The 5,000-nt window shown below is 44.4% G+C and overlaps 1 pseudogene across 1 annotated transcript in view; it reads right to left on the reverse strand.

Annotated features, from left to right (window-relative positions):
• The window catches only part of LOC143287165 (uncharacterized), an 82,147-nt pseudogene that overhangs the window by 42,833 nt on the left and 34,314 nt on the right, over positions 1–5,000 (reverse strand). Inside the window, exons 2-4 of the transcript XR_013055921.1 lie at positions 3,411–3,530; positions 1,732–2,205; positions 1,462–1,514 (exon numbers count right to left, since the gene is read on the reverse strand). The product of XR_013055921.1 is annotated as an uncharacterized LOC143287165 (transcript). The remainder of the gene's footprint in view (positions 1–1,461; positions 1,515–1,731; positions 2,206–3,410; positions 3,531–5,000) is intronic.

A 5,000-nucleotide genomic window follows, 5' to 3' on the forward strand; every position in this document is an offset into this window, starting at 1 on the left:
TGCATGGGATTGCATTGTATGTATTGTAATGTATTATATTGTATTGTATTGTTTTTTGTTTTGTTTTGCATTGCTCTTTTGCTACAAACGACAGATTTCTCGGTGTCAAATTCCGCGGTCTGATATCCCCACGAGACAGAGTGAGTTCCGACGGTGCAGCACCACCTTTTGGCAATGTCCTATTTTAGCGTTCTGAATTGTTGCCCATGTTGCTTACATTTTCATGATCTGTGGGACTAAAAACCGGAAAAAAAGTAAGATGGTTGCACGTTAGTGTAGTGACTGAATCCCCATCAAAACTGAGGAAAAGTACGCACAAAATAATAGTCGAAATCCACTGAAAATGGATCACAACATCTATTAATAGTAATATCGTTTTATAAACATGTGCGCACGCGCACACACACACACACACACACACACACACACACACACAAAGTAAATGAGAAAAAAAAAACGGTAAAACAAGGCTCCTGAATTTGGGATGCTAAAATAGGACTTCTGCCTGCGAGTGTATTCATATACATGTCACGGTGGATTTTGCTGTCTTTTTTGTTGTTGTTGTTGTTGTTGTTTAGTTTTGTTGTTGTTGTTGTTGTTGTTGCTGTTTGCCAGTGACGACCCTTTTGATGCTATGGGTTCTTTTACTTGTGTGCAAAGTGCATGCTACCCACGGGAACTGTGTTTATTATCGTTTAATCCGAATGACTAGCGCCCACACCCATCACTCAAGGTCTGGTTTGGGAGAAAGTACTGGGAAGTGTGAGATCCGATCCCGTGCGCGGTTGAGATTCTCTCGCTTCCTAGGTGGACGGCTGAGATTCTCTCGCTTCCTAGGTGGACGGCTGAGATTCTCTCGCTTCCTAGATTCTCTCGCTTCCTAGGTGGACGGCTGAGATTATCTCGCTTCCTAGGTGGACGGCTGAGATTCTCTCCCTTCCTTGTTGGACAGCTCAGATTCTCTCTCTTCCTTGTTGGACAGCTCAGATTCTCTCGCTTCCTAGGTGGACGGCTGAGATTCTCTCTCTTCCTTGTTGGACAGCTCAGATTCTCTCGATTCCTAGGTGGACGGCTGAGATTCTCTCGCTTCCTAGATTCTCTCGCTTCCTAGGTGGACGGCTGAGATTCTCTCGCTTCCTTGGTGGACGGCTGAGATTCTCTCCCTTCCTAAGTGGACGCGTTATCTCAAGATAATAATTTGCATAGTAATGTATCTCTCAAAGTCACAGAGGCTAAAATGTTACTATGCAAATCAACATCTTTGATGTTTGTAATTATTTGTTTGTTTGTTGTTTTCCTTTTTCTTGATTTTTTTTCTCAGTTTTGAAGATTTATGTGACATTGTTGATCATGTCCATAGTATAAAATAACTATTGTCCCCTCTAACATTGTCAGCACGATCAGTTGTAACGGGTCATATGGCCCATACTATACAATTCCTGCGTTCTTGCATTCCCCGACCTTAGGAGATCTGGAAGTGGGAAGTCGCTCATAAGGGCTCAGGTCTAAAAATGCTTAGGAGAGGGAAAGCAAAGTGAGAGCATGATTCTTATATTGGCTGATCCAAGGTGGAGACTGTGTGGAGGAGCATGGTGACGGATTTAACGTGTTTAGTAGGGCGGCGGTCACATTGGAGCAAACACTGTCATTGATGGTTGTCGGGGCGGCGGTCACATTGGAGCAAACACTGTCATTGATGGTTGTCGGGGCGGCTGCCACATTGGAGCAAACTGTCATTGATGGTTGTCGGGGCGGCGGCCACATTGGAGCAAACACTGTCATTGATGGTTGTCGGGGCGGCGGTCACATTGGAGCAAACACTGTCATTGATGGTTGTTGGGGCGGCTGCCACATTGGAGCAAACACTGTCATTGATGGTTGTTGGGGCGGTGGCCACATTGGAGCAAACACTGTCATTGATGGTTGTTGGGGCGGCTGCCACATTGGCGCAAACACTGTCATTGATGGTTGTTGGGGCGGCTGCCACATTGGAGCAAACACTGTCATTGATGGTTGTTTGGGCGGCGGCCACATTGGAGCAAACACTGTCATTGATGGTTGTTGGGGCGGCTGCCACATTGGAGCAAACACTGTCATTGATGGTTGTTTGGGCGGCGGCCACATTGGAGCAAACACTGTCATTGATGGTTGTCGGGGCGGCGGTCACATTGGAGCAAACACTGTCATTGATGGTTGTCGGGGCGGCTGCCACATTGGAGCAAACTGTCATTGATGGTTGTCGGGGCGGCGGCCACATTGGAGCAAACACTGTCATTGATGTTTCTTGGGGAGCGGCCATTATTGGAAGAAAGGGGGTCACTGAACAACGTTGAATGGCGTCCATATTGAAGGGAAGGGGAAGAGAAACGGTGATTAATTTTGATGGCTGTTGGGCGGCCATAATCACTGAACAGAAGAAGAAGGAGCAATGATTTCATATTGAGAAAAACAAAACAAAAACAAAAAAACAAGCTGTGAATGGTGGGGGAGGCCATATCATAAAAAATGAAATAGATGAATGGAATTCTTTTTTAAAGCTCATTAACGGCAGTATGTTTCTTGTGTTTTTGGGGCGCTTTAAAAGACTGGCGATCGTTCAGCACTGGCGAACACATTGACCTCATGACACCGTGCAAGTTGCCGCGTAAGAATACACACAACCCACAAAGGTCACACAGATAGCAACCACAATTCGAAAGATGGCTGTGTCTTGATGAATACAATGTATGTTTTCATTTAACATAATTCTTTTTTTGTGGATAGCATTGTATGTTATGTGTACACTGTTTTCTATTTTGATTTCTACGTGTTCCACAAAAGGCGCACGTGAATAAAATCTTGAGGCGCGCGCGCGCGTGTGTGTGTGTGTGTGTGTGTGTGTGTGAGAGAGAGAGAGAGAGAGTGTGTGTGTGTGTGTGTGTGTGTGTGTGTGTGTGGGTGGCTGGGTGGCTGGGTGTGTGGGTAACATGGTACTGGCTACGTTTAAATAAAATAAAAAAACGGTGGTCACGAAACAGTTTCGACGATTTGTGTGTGTGCGTGCGCGTGCGCGCGTACGTGTGTGTGTGTGTGTGTGTGTGTGTGTGTGTGTGTGTGTGTGTGTGTAGGTAACAGGAATGGTATTTTCACATTAAGAACCGCAACCAATTGAAGTTAATAGAAACGTTTGTATAGTCCAACATTTTCTTGGTTAGAATTAATAAGACTCTCTCTCTCTCTCTCTCTCTCTCTCTCTCTCTCCACCCCCCTTCCTATGTCTCTGTCTCTGTCTCTCTGACAGTCCTTGTCTTTGTCTGTCTGTCTGTCTGTATGTATGTATGTATGTCTCAGACTCTGGCTTCCTCTCTATGTCTCATCCTCCTTTCCTCCCTCTCTCATCCTCCCCCCCCCTTCCCCCCTCACTCCCTCACCCTCCTTCCCCGTCTTTCTGGCAACCAAGAGGAGTTGGCTATGCACAGCTCTCTGGAGAATTGAAATGTCACCGGGGCTGGAACCCATGAGTGCTCCTCTTAGGGCGGCATCTCCCGCACCTGCAGCAGTTGGGGGTGTTTATCGTTTAGTCATCCGTACCTTTTTTTTTCGCTGTTCGGCAGTTCAGCCTGCTGCTTGGGTGGGTAGAGTGAGTAGAGAGGTGGGTGTGTGTGTGTGGGGGGGCGGGGGGGTGAGTGGTGTTGGGTTGTCTGGAGTAGTATGCCACCTGCTTTGTCTTGTTTTCAGGGAGTACAGGTTCCTGTTCTTTAAGCAGCAGAAAAAAAAAGTAAAGTTCTTTTGATTGATAGTCCAGGGGGTCCCTGACTGTTTAAGATGTGGCGTTGTTGTTCCTCTTCATGTTGACAAGTGTAGTCAAATGGCTTTCTTGTAGTCACAACAACAGCAACAACGATAATCAAGTAGATGAAGAAGGCAGAGAAGAGCGAGGAGAGGAAACAGTTCATGTTGTATCTTGCTCATGAAGTTGGAGAAAAAAAATATATAGAATAGTAATAATAATAATGGATAATTATATAGCACACTATCCAGAAATCTGCTCTAGGTGCTTTACAAAAAACGCTTTTGTTAACATAAAACATTACATCAATGTTACATACACACACACCAAAATGTGACTACACACACACACACACACACACACACACACACACACACACACACACACACACACACACACACACACACACTGCATACATACATTTTAACGTACATGTGTATCTAACAGCTACCCTAACACATACGCACACATAGGCAGGCACAAACTGACATAAACACACGCACATCCAATACACATTCATATACATGCATGTAGTTAGAAAGGAAAATAAAACATAGATATCGTGAAAGAAAGAAGAAAGAAAGTTAACGACAAGACCAAACGTTCAGAAATCTGTACTCTACTTTCTACCCGAAAAGAGAGAGAGAGAGAGAGAGAGAGAGAGAGAGAGAGAGAGAGAGGAGAGAGAGAGAGGAGAGAGAGAGAGAGATGAGAGAGAGAGGGGAGAGAAAGAGAGGAGAGAGAGAAGAACAAAAACTTTAATCTCCAGGCCTTTGGTCACTAGAAAAAAAAAACTAAAAAGTATACAGCATGGTGATCGTGTATAGACAACAAATGTAGAATACCTATTGACTGACCTTAAAAATGTAGCACAAAAGTGCTTCTGGTGTATTGTAAAGCCATTCTAAATTTCTTCATTACTTCCAACGAATTCCTGTCGTACCTTCAGGGCATTGAATACATACACACCGAGTTTACGAATACTGCAGACAGAACCAGAATCAGAATTAGAATCAATTTTAATGTCAATTAAACCTAAGCAAGGTTTATAAGACACGCATGCAAAGTAAAACCACGCACAAAAAGCAAAACAAAAGAGATAAATATTGAACAAGAGACTGAATCACTCCTGCACGCTATGGCGTTTTTGACAGCAGTTACTGACAAATTTCCCAAACAGTCCCACAAGTTTGTCTTCCAGTATTAGCTGACCGGGTTTAATAATATTTGG

The sequence above is a fragment of the Babylonia areolata genome, chromosome 11, assembly GCF_041734735.1.
Source record: "Babylonia areolata isolate BAREFJ2019XMU chromosome 11, ASM4173473v1, whole genome shotgun sequence".
NCBI lineage: Eukaryota > Metazoa > Mollusca > Gastropoda > Neogastropoda > Buccinidae > Babylonia > Babylonia areolata.